Consider the following 13,776-nt stretch of genomic DNA (forward strand, 5'->3'; position numbering starts at 1 on the left):
AAGTTGCAACCACATCCTAAAACTGACAACTGGATTCGCCCTGGGTTTGGGCTCTAGGGAAGAGACAAACCATTGCAATGGGTTTTGCCCTCAAATTCCACTTTTCCCTAGCTTTGGAAAACAAACCATTTCCCTTATTTTAATTTAAGGGTCAAATGAAGGGAGGAAGAGGCAAGAAGAATCTCTAAAGTGTACAAAGGTACCTTCCAGCATATTACCAGCAGGGGTCATGCATGTGACGGCATCAATTCAGGTAACACAACTGACAAGTCCTATCTGTTTGACAACAGGAAAGGCTTTTGGTGATCTAGCTGATCTCTTCCCATACAAAGCTTTTCCTCTTAACCCTCCATATACCATTCCCACTTGTGCCTGTTTTAGCAGAGCACAGAGAGTTCAAAGAACTGCCCCTGTCGGTGATGTGCTAGGTGGCGGGAGGTAGGGACTGGGAAAGAGGAGGAAAGGCCTGTTACCCCCCCCCCTTTGCCTCACCCCCTCTCCCAGTGTGTGGGTGGGTTTTTTTGCTTTTTACGGTGCCAATTAACGGCAAGCTGGGGTAGGTGGGAGGTCAGTGCAAGAAGCCTCCCTTCTGCCCCCACCACACCGCGTGTCATCGTCTTTCAAGCATCTGCCAACTCAGTTTGGTCGGTGGAAGGGAAAAGGCCGGGCAGCTTGTTTGGTTTTCTTTTCTTCGTGGGCACTTTACTACTTCAAAAGGCTCGCCTTTGGTTCACAGGGGCCAGAGGGCAAAGGTCAATGGGCACAGCTTGACCTCTCTTTCACCCACCAAAGAGGAAAAGGAGGGGAAGAGACACTTTTCTACTTTAATCTTTCTTCTGCCTCCCATTGTTCCTCAAAGTTTTGTGGAGGGAAACAATGGGCTCCTTATAAGCTCACACTTCCACACGGAATATACTGAAGGAGTAAATAGAACACACACGAATTCCACCTGAAGGAGAAATTGAGGGGTTTCCCCCCCCCCTGCATTGGAATGTAACAAATATGTTGATGTCTTTTAGAAGCAGTTGTTTTATTTTGTATTTGAAACACACACACACACACACAGTCTCTCTCTCTCTCTCTCTCTCTCTCTCTGTGTGTGTGTGTGTGTGTGTGTAAAAACACTCACTAGCCCTAGGGTATTGAGGAGTAAGTTAACATTTCACAAAGCTCTCCACAGCTGGTGATTATATCCCTTGCAATGTGTACAAAGACATTCAGAAAAGGAGCAGAGAAAGTAAACAGTATCACTTCTGGGGAAGATTTGGGGGTGGGGGGGAAGGAGGAGGAGAAGCAGATGAAATTTAATCTGGCAGGCAGCCCAGCCACCAACTTAAAACAATACAGAGAAGGGAAGCCAAAGAGGAAAGAAAAACAGAGGGGAAAGTGTGGAGAGACCAGCGTGTGCAAAGGGAGGCGGGGAGCCCTCCACAAAGGTTTCAGGAATCTTTGGGGGCCACTAAATAGCAGATTAGATTGCAGGACTAGGCTTCAGGGGGCTAAATTCCTGCCTCATTATATAATGTGTGTGTGAGCATTCTTAATTGAATTGGCAGAGCCCCCAGCTGTTTACCTCTCATTGGAAAAAATGAGAGGAAGGCACCGGGCCTTGAAAAAGGCAGACACAAAGTCGTGGCTTTGGCATCCGAGAAAACAAAGCAGAAAATAGCATTGTGTTGGCTTCAAGCTTTGCCGTTTTGTTTTAGAACTAGTTTTCACTTAACGACTTGGATGTAACTGCTGTGTTAAGACATTTTAACACGATTCTTACCTACATCATCTGCATGAGGCACAGCTGGGCATAGGTGTTGTCCCTGGTCATGCTGAAAGGCTATTGCAGACTGAAAGGAGATTAACAGGATGGTCACGCCTGCTACTGCCACCCCAGCGTTAGCTTAGTTGTGATCTTACCAGCAGCTAAGTCAGAAGCACAATGACAGCTACTGAAACAAGTGTCAGCCTAGCAACACTGACAGACCCTTCCAAGGTAGCCCAAGTAGCCCAAGAGGCCCGTCGCAGATGATGTTCCCAAATTAGCCATGCAGGAGAGTCACCAATTAGGGTGACCACTTAGGCATTGCTCCAAATGAAGAAATTCCTCATCAAAAAGAAGGCACAAATGAGCACAGCATTGACATATGATAAATTATATGTAGCAGATGCAAATTTAGAAGTAATTACTATAAATGAAATAGAAATGCAATATATTTCACCACACTGGAGAAAACTGTGACTAGGTGACCTGTGTGCCTGCTCAATCTGCTGTTCAGGCAAGTAAGAGGGGACATAGTAGAAGTTTATAAAACTATGCACGCCATCGGGAAAGTGGATTGAGAAAAGTTTTTCTTCCGCTCACGTAACACTAGAACTCAGGGGCACCTACTGAAGTTGAATGTTGGAAGATTCAGGAGAGATAAAAGGAAGTACTTCACGCTCCCATAGGAGGCAGTGATGGCCACCAGCTTGGATGGCTTTAAAAGATTAGACAAATTCATGGAGGACAAGGCTGCCAATCACAATGGCTATGCTCTGCCTCCATGGTCAGAGGCAGAATGCTTCTGAATGCCAGTTGCTGGAAACCATAGAAGGGGAGAGTGCTCTCATGCTCAGGCCCTACTTGCAGATTTCCCACACGCTTCTGGTTGGCCCCTCTAATAACAGCATGATGGGCTAGATGTGCCATTCGCCTAATCCAGCAGGCTGCTCTTACATTCTTATGAGAGTGATTAAACTTGGGGTGTCTGTATTAATTTTCCTACTTAACTGCAGGGGGTTTTTTTGTGTGTGAATCTGAATGTAGTACTTAACTGCAATGCATCATCAGCAAATTATATGACTTGGTGTTATCTGGCAGGGTTATATTTTCAAAAGAGCTCTTGATTAATTCAAAATGGGTTCTATTGAAACCCTGTACTATTATCATAAGTGGAACAAGGATGGTAGCATTTCTTTTCTCATGGGGATTCTCCATCTGGAATACTGTGCTTGGTTACCTGGAAGTCAGCTCCACTGAACTCACTGGAACTTGTTTCAGAGTAGACATATGTAGGACTGCATTGTTGGTATATGAAATGAAGAAGACAGTGATAAATTGGACTATTGACCTGAAAAACACAATGCAGTGACCTAAAATCAACAAATATTCTGTTATAGTGGTGTTTTATAGACTTTATTTGTGGACACAAACTAAATATTTACCATTGCCCCTGCTGGCCCAGTAAGTTTTAAATGGCTCTTCAAGAAATCTTAACTCCTCCCCCATTCCCAACAATACAGATGGGGGAGATGGGGCCTCTAGCTTATTGGAACTCTGCTCACCTTCCAAGATGGGTCTTGCTCATCAGAAGCCTACCAGGTCATGGTGACCATGATCTCAGTAATGTAGTCTGAGTCATCATAGCAATGGGAACAGGAGGAGGGAGAGCTGCCATGTTTTTAGATTATCCATCCTCACTAGAAAAAAAGACAAAATACTTTAAAAAAAAAAAAAAAGTATGCAGACTTCACCCAAAAAAGGTGATGGGATTATCTCAAGCAGTATACACCTTTAATTCACTAGGTACCTCAGCCCTCCTTCCTACCCTTTTCAATGATTGTCTTAAGTTTCACATATGGTAAGCATAAAGTTGTGGTTGCTTTATATTGCTCCCATGATGCCCCTCACCAAGCACTGTGCAGACCACTCCTGCAGAAATCCTTATTGAACCCAGAGGATTATAACTACTGATGGCAGGTGACATGTGTCCCTTTTTTGGGTAACTTGTTGGGAGCAAGTGGTTACTGGTCAACCCAAAGAGCTAGTAGATGAAACTGATTGGATTGACTTCAACCTGGATTCTGGCCCAGATTTGAACCTGGAATGTCATTGGTTGCCAAAATGAATTACCTACAGTGGGAGAGACAGGAAGAATACAACCCTGTTGGTTCTGTTAGATCTCTTGGCAGTATTTGATACCATTGGCAAAGTTTTGTCTCCCAACTTAAAACTCTGTGGGTTGGAGATTGCAAGCACTGTTTTGGGTGGCTCCATTTTTAGCTTGAGGACTCATTCCAGGAGGTGGCATTCAGCCCCATGCTATCTAGTTTGGGGGTCCCTTGTTGATCCAGTCTGCCCCCCATGTTGTTCAACATTTGCGTGAAGCCGCTGGTTAAAGTCATCAGAGGATATGGTGTCATCGATATGCTAATGATGCCCAGTGGGTAATTAGAGTATATGCATTTCTAGTATCTTTTTCCAGTGTTAGACATAGGACAAGAAGTCAAACAGAAAGAGGTTCATAGCTCTGTGGCAGTGCAGATGCACTGTAGGTAGAATGAATGACCTATAACCAATCAGTGGTATCTTTAGTTAAAAGAATTGGGAAAGCCTGTGGCCTTACTGAACAGCAGTAGGCTAGACAGAACAAAGGTCCAACTCCATAGAAGGCAGTTTCATTTGTCCTTCATAATCCCCTTGATTACTTTGTTAGTACCCTGTACATTAAAATAGTGTTGCTGGTTGCCCCATGTTTTAAAGGGTTGCCCTCTGCTGCACAATGTTACCATACTTTATATCTGAAAAGTTGATCTCTTGCTCTTGTCCTTCCATTATACTTATTATTTCTTGTTGTAGAATACCACACAACTCGCAGCAGTATTCACTGATCCATACTCAGGACTTTCCCACAGATTATCCTGGCCACTCAGTTTTGTTTTGTTTTTTAATGCATACCATCAGTATGGAATTTTCAAAAGGCTGAGACTTTAATCTCATTTCGATATGACCACTGTGAACTGGGCCTCCAAGACCTCTCTTTGGGCTTAGGTAGCCTTGACCTTTGAACTCATCTGACCAACATATCATGAGCTTGACTTTCAAAGACATTGTAGCAGAGGGAAAATTCTGAATTTGGGATATATTGCATGCACACTTTTCCGCCTGGAAGCCAACTGGCCACTGGGCTTTGCACATAAATAAAGGTGAATCTGCTTCACTCATGAATCTGCTACAAGTGATTCCCAGGGCAAGAGAAGATGAAAGATTTGCAGCTTTGATCTCTTAAGCTAAGGCTGTAAATTAAGGCTTTTCTTCCATGGCAGGGCCAATTTAAATGGGCGGGAATAGCATATCTTGCTCTTATCTTGGGCTGGTTGCATCCAGTTTCAGGAATGAAAAAAATGCATGTTCAACTGCCCTCATATTCTCTTTTTGGAGGAGAGAGCACTGATTAATACTTCTAGACAGCTCTCCACCTACTGCCTATTTCCCTGTCTTTGCTGCCCATTACATTAATACAGATCTGGTGCCAGCAGTCAGTTGGGTTGGGCAACAGAAGCACCCACACTTTGACCCACACCAGCTTTGCTGCCACCCCTTGCCCTCTCCTCCAGGGCTCTGCACAACACACAGCTATTCTAGTGGTGGGCAGGCCGATGTGCCACCTCTGAATGGGAGAAGAAAATACACCACAGATGTTTTGGGAATGGAATATGTGCACTGAAACTGTGTGTTTAGGCACCCTGCTGAGAGCCAACTGAAGTCTGACACCAGCCCTGCATTCTTAGATTGTGTTCACTACCCACAGCTTGGTCCAAATTCACTGAAGGTAAGAAGTCTTCCACCCATGCGACCAACTAAGGATCAAGCCCCAAGCACATACATTAGAGGGACACGGGTGGCGCTGTGGTCTAAAGTACCACTGAGCCTCTTGGGCTTGCCAATCAGAAGGTTGGTTGTTCAAATCCCTGCAATGGAGTGAGCTCTCGTTGCTCTGTCCCAGCTCCTCCCAATCTAGCAGTTCGAAAGCATGCCAGTGCAAGTAGATAAATAGGTACAGTGGTATCTCGGGTTAAGAACTTAATTCATTCTGGAGGTCTGTTCTTAACCTGAAACTATTCTTAACCTAAGGTACCACTTTAGCTAATGGGGCCTCCCGCTGCCACTGCACCGCCGCCACGCGATTTCTGTTCTCATCCTGAAGCAAAGTTCTTAACCCGAGCTACTATTTCTGGGTTAGTGGAGTCTGTAACCTGAAGCATCTGTAACCCGAGGTACCAAGGTACTGCTGTGGCAGGAAGGCAAACAGTGTTTCTGTGAGCTCTGGTTTCTGTCACGGTGTTCCGTTGTGCCAGAGTGATTCCCCGCCAGAAGCGGTTTAGTCATGCTGGCCACATGACCCAGAAACCTGTCTGTGGACAAACACCAGCTCCCTCGGCCTGAAAGCGAGATGAGCGCCGCAACCCCATAGTCATCTTTGACTGGACTTAACCGTCCAGGGGTCCTTTACCTTTTACCTTAAGCACATACGTACTTCACCCTCCCATACTCCCTGGAGCATTTAATATTTGAACTCTTTCCATCTACCACCAACAGCAAAAATGCTACCCATCACTTGTCCAACAGCACGTGGCTATTTAAAGAAAGCTAAGGGTGATGAGAAAAAGCACAGTTTCTCCCTCAGGAAAGCTAGCTCTATTTTTAAAAGCTTAATGAGAAATAGAAGAAACTTGGGTTAGCCAAAAGAATGAAAATAAATGGGTCCTCTTCTCCCCACAGTCACCAGCTCTTTAGCTGAAAAATGCATGGTTTTGGTTTGCCTGCAGGTGATCACTTTGCATCGACTCAGACATTTTGTTGCTATAATCTAATCAAAAGGGGCGACATAGTGCCATTTTTTAAGACAAGATGTCTTCCCAGTTCCTCCTCTACAGTGTCTATTTCCTTAAGCAAGGAAGAATCCAGCCAGTGGTTTGCATTATGGTGCTCCCCCTTTTGCTATAATTCTTTACCTTAGTTTTGTTTTTGTTTTTTACCACGGGGGCATTCAGGAGAGGAACATGAGACACTTCAGCATGACAGACACAACCAATAGGAGAGATGTGCCCAAGACACTGCAGAAGGTGCTACTGCTCACTGCCTCCAGTGCATGTAGAATCCCTCCATTTCAGGGTCTTTCATGAATAAATCAGATTTGCTGTAGTTCCACTATGGGATGTCACCTGAATCTGACATGCATCACTAAAGCTCAGTTGGATGATGCCATGGGCGTGTGTTGAGTGACTATCCATTCTGCTTGAAGTGCACAAGATGGTTTTCTTTGGAGACTGAATTCATTCAATTTGGTTATCTCCTGTGCTTCTGGCTCAAGACCAGAACCTATGATCCTGCTATTATATAGATCCTCTGGTAGTTTGGGAGAACAGAGGGTAGGGGTAGGGGTGATATAGTGGCACTGTTGGAATACCCCACCCTAGAACTTCTTCTGCCAGTTGTGCATGAATGGTCCTTTCTTTTTCAGCAGTCAAAATGTTGGTGTGCATTCCACAATATCAAAGCTTCTCCTGTAAAGACTTGGGGTCAGCAGGTGACTTTCCATTTTAGTGTATTATCCACAGTGCTAACTTGTATCCAATATGTCACCAGCTGAACCAACAAATCAAATTGGAATACAAAAAAGGGTGGTGTGAGGAGGTCTGGGAAATAAGCTAATGAAAAATAAGTAATGGGAAGATGGAGTTGATTTTAACAATTTTTTGTATTTTGTATTTTGTTCTTTTTGTTCTTTTTTTGTAATACTTTGAAAATTTTAATAAATATCTTATAAAACAACAACAACAATATGTCACCAGCTTTAGAACTCTGAAATCTTACACCCAGAAATTATTACTCTTATTCCATTTTGTTTCTGAAAATAATTGGGGAGATGAAGAGATTAACCTCCCATTAAACAACAACACAAATCCGTTTTTTACACCTTTCTCTGAGAAGCTCAGATCAGCAATAGCCAATACAAGTTATGTTCATTTGGAGCAGATTTAATTTTTTTTCAGGAGCTTTGCAAGTTTTGGATTCCCTTTACTCATCCTTGGTTGGCATGGAAATCCAGCTTGGACTCTACCTTTTCTCTGTGCCTCTCCATAAGAGAAGAGAAGACACTAGATTGGATTGGGACAGATAAGGTGGCAATGCTGCTTCCACATCTGTAATGGTGGCACCTGTGTCTAACTGAGCAGTGCCATGTTGGATGGGGATCAATATGCATGGTGCTGCTGCTACATTTATAAGATAGCACCATCTCCATTGTCCTACTGTCATCTGACTTAGAATGACTGCAGTGTTAGATCACACAAAACAAGGTATGATTGAAGGGAGATAGGCAGGAATTCAGGACAAACACTGTGCAGATTTATTTTATTTACCGGGCAGCCACCATGTGCCCAATAACAAAGCAACATCTGAATGAAAGGTTACTGTTTCTAGATTCTTTCTAAGAACATGGCGTCTTGTCTTTCTGCTCAAATTAAAACTTCTCAGATAATACTGCTGTATAGTGTCAAACTGAAGAAATCCAGTGCCTCAGACAAGGAAAAGAAAGAGGCCCCACACCCTCTAAGATGACTACAACTATTTATTTACAAAAATGACAGTGCTGCTATTCGTGCTGTGACTGGGCCTCAGACCTTTCCTGAAAGATTGTGAGAAAGGTGTGTTTCTATTTTTCAGGGGAGGCCAACTTTTTAGGTTGTAACTTCCAGGCAGGGCAAAGATCTTTAAGTGACAAGCATTTCAGAAAACCACTGGTTAATCTTTCCAAGAATATTTTAGAGATTAAACTGCAAAGTGAGTTCTGGAAAGCCATGCTAGTATTATATGTACTGTGAAGATGTTTACCGCACACTCTGATCACATAACTGTGATCGATTTGTTGTAGCACGTACCATATGCTGGAGAGATACAGCAGACGCATAATCGGCCTGATATCATGTCATAAAAATGTGTAAATGCAAGCAGATGTTTGTGAAACAAATTAGCCAAAATGAGGTTTCATTCATATCATTTGAAATGCATAATTCAGTTACAGTAGGAACTGGCGCAGGCTTGTCTTGCTTCATTCTGAACTCTCTCTAACTTTCTGGGTCTGCTCCACAACCCACAGAAATCAATAACATGGATCACATTTGCTTCACTGGGGTCTGGAGGAGATCTGAGGAGATCAAAATTCCATTCTGAAGGATGTTAGTGCTTCAGTGTGGCTGGCTTAACATTCCATTTGGAACGCATTGTATAGGTCTGTTGTCATTGCTTTTGCAGATGAGCCGAGCCATAACTGTGACCTCAGAATAAATTTAGCCATTTGAGGTAAATGGGCAAGCATTTGTGAAAGGGAATGAAATGTTGCTCAGCTTATTCACCTTTGCCCCTGTACCTATAAATCAATTGACAGTCCAAGATACTGTGATCCTCGCTTCCTACATGAAAGGGATTTTCATGTGCGAGGCTTAAGTTGGTCTATAATGGATGTATAAATTCTACATTGGCTACAGTCTGCATTCAGTCTCTGTTCCATGCTCTGTCTAGTCTTTCACATGTCAAAGTCAGCCCTTGTCACTTTGGTGACTGAGGCAAAATATCCCAGTGTTGCTCCTACAGTGGTGAAAATAGAATAATAAAAATAATGGGCAACACTACCCGCTAATGATATACAGTATTAAAATCTGCTGTCTAAAGTAGTCTTAACTGAAGGACTGCATCTGTTGTGTATTAACAACATTTACATGTGGCACAAATGGGCTCCAATGTACTTTTTAGTATTTCATGGGGGTAGGTCTAGCGCCTTCATGCTTCCCCATGTGAAAACTGGGAATATGCCTCAATGGCGCTGTGTGTGTGTGTGTGTGTGTGTGTGTGAAAGAGAGAGAGATAGAGAGGGGGGGGATCTTCTCTATTTAGACCAATTCTCTGTTCTATAGTCTTCTCTCTTTGGACCAATTCTCTGTTCAATAGTTTCAGGTAAATGTTTTATGTGGTTGCTTTGTCCCTTATATTGTTCCTTAGTATCTTCACTTTGGAAATCAGGGGTGAATTTCCAAATGACCATGGTTGATGATGCTGGGAACTCTATTTCCCAGCACACAGGGTACCATTAACATGCATGAACCATCATTACAAGCTAGGGGAGAAGTTTGGGGAAACAGACAATACCCCCTGCCCCCCCCCCAAATGCTCCTAAAGAAAGCTTGCAATTGTTGAGCCAATTCCTAATTAAGCTGAGAAGGGTTTGCTTACTACTAAACTGAACTGAGTAAAGAAGGCAATGCAGATTATTATCCTTATTGGAATAATAAAAAAAGGAAAACGTGTGTTATTAGCTCCCCTGCAGAATTAATGTTATGTAATAAATAATTCAGGACGCCTTCATAAAATGATTTCCAGAACTATCTGTTGGTCTTGCTGGATTTTACCTAGCCCATAGTTTCTCCTTTTACTCCAAGCTTTTTGGATTCTTTTACTCTGCTCCTGAGATTCTGGTTATTTTCTTCAGTGTACGCACTGTCTCTTTGATCTTTAAGCAAAACATGTGTGGTGGTGTTGGAGTCACTCCCTTGTCACCACATTGGTGATGTCGGGCACACATGGATCCCATCTCTGGCCAGCCATGGCTTCACTCCATGAACTCCACAGGCTTATCACATTCACTATGTCCTAAATGTCCCCACAAATGCCAAAAATAGTAAAGGGTAGTCAAAGGACAGTAGGAAAGGAAAAACTGTTACAGCTGCACTGTGCTCTTTAGTCAATATGTATTTTTAAATTTATGTTTTAATTATATAATGCCCTGCTCTTCAGTTCTGAGGGATGTGTGGGCATATTTCAAAACAATGGACTAGAGCATGGGTAGGCAAACTAAGGCCCGGGGGCCAGATCTGGGAGCAACAGGAGCTCACCCTGTCACGGGGATTCAAACCGCCGACCTTCTGATTGGCAAGCCCTAGGCTCTGTGGTTTAGACCACAGCACCACCCGCGCTGTCACCACAACTACGTCTCCCTAAATCATGTTGTCCATCAGGGGCATCGGGAGGGGGGATGGCCCCCAAAAAAATTCAAGGAGGGGGTTGGGCCCCGTGAATATCCTGCAGCGACATGCATATGCCGTGTGCATGCGCCATGTGACGTGCTCACGTCACTAGCACATGTCACACAACATGCACATGTCACTTGCTCAAGCCGCACAGTGTGCACGCGACACATCAGCACATCTTGCAGCATGTGTGCGTGATGTGAGGCCTGCATGCGAGGCTGGCCCCTTCCATCATGGGGGCAAGCCAGCACGCCTGTTGTCCATGAACCAAGATAACAACAACTGAACCACTAGCTCCACAGAATCTTCCTCCCAAGCATATAGTGTTTTCTTATCCACAGCCAGGGCTGGTAAGATGGAACAGTTGAAGAACCTATATCAGAGCAACTCCTGAAGCTCATTGCTCCAGTATTAGATGAAGAAAACAGGACTGAGAGTGTTAGGATTACAAATACACAACTGCTCAGTTGGCCCCTTTCTTAATGACTATCATCTGGGTGCAAGGATGGCAAGCTGAGAAACAAATTCTTTATGTGCATGGAGCAAAGGAAAGCCCTAAAGCAAGCATACCAGCAGAACAATTAGATGGTTAATCATAATTCTGTCTAGGGGATTCTTTCTTCATTTTTTTCTACTTCAAAGAAACAATGATTTATAAACAATGTTGTCTCCCCTTGTGCAATGACTCACTCTTCGGCCCACATTGGGGTTACCCGTACACTGCTTCACATTTCAGGGTTACAATATCAAATGTCAGGATATACAAAGATACATTGCTCAAATTCCATCTTGAGAGCTTCTCATTAGTGCTTCTGGGTTGTGGGTTGTTTCCAGAATTGTAATGAAGATTTACCAAAGTGGAGTGTTTGTTTAAGATCTATGGGGTAGGAAACTCTGGGAGTTGACTGTGTTGTCCACTGTAATGGGCCAGTGTCAATCACAGGTAACGGGTGTTAGCTGGAATTTGTCCACCTTGCCTCTGCATCCCAGAAATGAATCTTGCTGTGTTATTTTCATGGTAATATATCTTGGGGTAGAAAGAATGAAGAGTCGAGACAAGAGCTTGATTTTAACAGGAGTTCTTTTCCAATTTTTGAGCTTACCGTATTTCTCGCCCTATAGGACACACTTTTCCCCCTCCAAAAATGAAGGGGAAATCTGGGTGCATACTATGGGGTGAATGCAGGCTTTCGCTGAAGCTTGGAGAGCGAGAGGGGTCAGTGCGCACCGACCCCTCTCGCTCTCCAGGCTTCAGGAAGACACCCGCAGCCTAGGCAGCCCTGCAGGAGTTCCCGCAGGGCTGTCTAGGCTGTGGATAGCAGCCTGCTTCCCGTAGTGTCAGGCGCCCTGAAAGCAGAGCGCCCGGCGCTTCGGGAACACATCCGCAGCCCAGGCAGCCGTGCGGGAGGTCCCCACAGGGCTTCCCATGCTGCGGATAGCAGCCTGCCGCCCAGCGGGTGGGGCACCCTGAAGCAGGGTGCCCCTCGCGCCGGGCAGACATCGGCCAGCCCCACAAGCTCGGGGGACAGCAGGGAGGCGCAGCGCCGCCATCCCGCTGTTCCTCGACCTGGTTCAGTTTCCCCGACCTGCTTTTGGGGGGAAAATAAAGGGGGAAATTTTTTCCTTTATTTCCCCCCCAAAAAAAACCTAGGTGCGTCCTATGGGGCGGAGCATCCTATGGGACGAAAAATACGGTATTCAGCATTTCATCCATCCCATCAATATATAAAGGCGATCTCATATATTAGAACCTAGGCAGCTGTTTCATGCAGAGTCAGTCCATTAGCCTAGTGTTTCCCAACCTTGGATCTCCAGCTGTTTTGGACTACAACTCCCATCATCCCTAGCTAGCAGGACCAGTGGCCAGGGATGATAGGAACTGTAGTTCAAAAACAGCTGGAGACCCAAGGTTGGGAAACACTCCATAAGCCTATCTAGCTCAATGTTGCCTGCAGAACTGTTTCCCGGTCCCTGGGACATTTCTGCATGCAAAGCATTTGTTCTACCCCTGAGCTACAATCCTTCCCCATATAACACCATTCAACTTGCAACACGCAAAATAAGTTTAGTTAGTTGCAACTCTGGATCCCATTAATTTCAGTGGAATGTGCTGCCCAAAGAAAATGTTTATTTACCCCAATAGTTCGTATCAACTTCTAGTTAGCTAACACATTGATGCATGTGTATTGCATCAGTTGTGACTAGCCACATATATATCATCCTGTCTTTGCCCTTTAAAGTGCTTGTTGAGTGATCATAGAATTGTAGAGTTGGAAGGGACCCAAGGATCATCTAGTCCAACCCCTTGCAATGTAGGAATCACAACTAAAACATCCATGACAGATGGCCATCCAACCTCTGCTTTAAAACTTCCAATGAAGGAGGGTCCATCACTGTCCAAGGAGTTCATTTCACTGACAAACAGCTCTTACCGTCAGAAAGTTCTTCCTGATGTTGAATTGGAATCTCCTTTCTTGTAACATGAAGCCACTGGTCTAGGTCCTACCCTCCAGAGCAGGAGAAAACAAGTTTGCTCCATCTTTTGTGAGATAGCCCTTGAGATATTTGAAGATGGCTATCATATCTCCTCTCAGTTTCCTCTTATCCAGGCCAAACATGCCCAACTCCCTCAACCGTTTCTCATAAAATGAGGTGGCTGATGGTGGAAAAAGACTGGACTCCCTTCTATGAGGAATCATTCCCTCTAATTCTATATTCAGATGGACCCATTCTGGTCAAATGGGGCCGTCCACCAACAAAAGGGAGGTTCCAGCATACCCAGGGGATCAGTAAGCTATATGCAAATATTCAAGGCTGACACAAGTATGGGGACAATTGCTCTCCAACAAGGGGCCAAAAAAGTGAAGATTTAAGAAAATTAGAAATATGCATGGCCTGGGTAGGAAGGCTTTTTACTGACTTTTGATGAGTTTCTGC

General features: G+C 44.3%; 2 long non-coding RNA genes across 3 annotated transcripts in view; both read right to left on the reverse strand.

The window, feature by feature from the left end:
- LOC310704196 overlaps positions 1–13,776 on the reverse strand; it is a 206,462-nt gene that overhangs the window by 128,974 nt on the left and 63,712 nt on the right. The window lies entirely within an intron of this gene.
- LOC310703931 overlaps positions 1–13,776 on the reverse strand; it is a 39,240-nt gene that overhangs the window by 1,406 nt on the left and 24,058 nt on the right. For both annotated transcript variants that reach the window (XR_014524478.1, XR_014524479.1), the window contains exons 2-3: positions 3,319–3,453; positions 1,772–1,841 (exon numbers count right to left, since the gene is read on the reverse strand). This is a non-coding gene — a long non-coding RNA (uncharacterized lncRNA). The remainder of the gene's footprint in view (positions 1–1,771; positions 1,842–3,318; positions 3,454–13,776) is intronic.

The sequence above is a fragment of the Podarcis liolepis genome (assembly GCF_965112155.1).
Source record: "Podarcis liolepis genome assembly, chromosome: 1".
In the NCBI taxonomy this organism is placed as follows: Eukaryota; Metazoa; Chordata; class Lepidosauria; order Squamata; family Lacertidae; genus Podarcis; species Podarcis liolepis.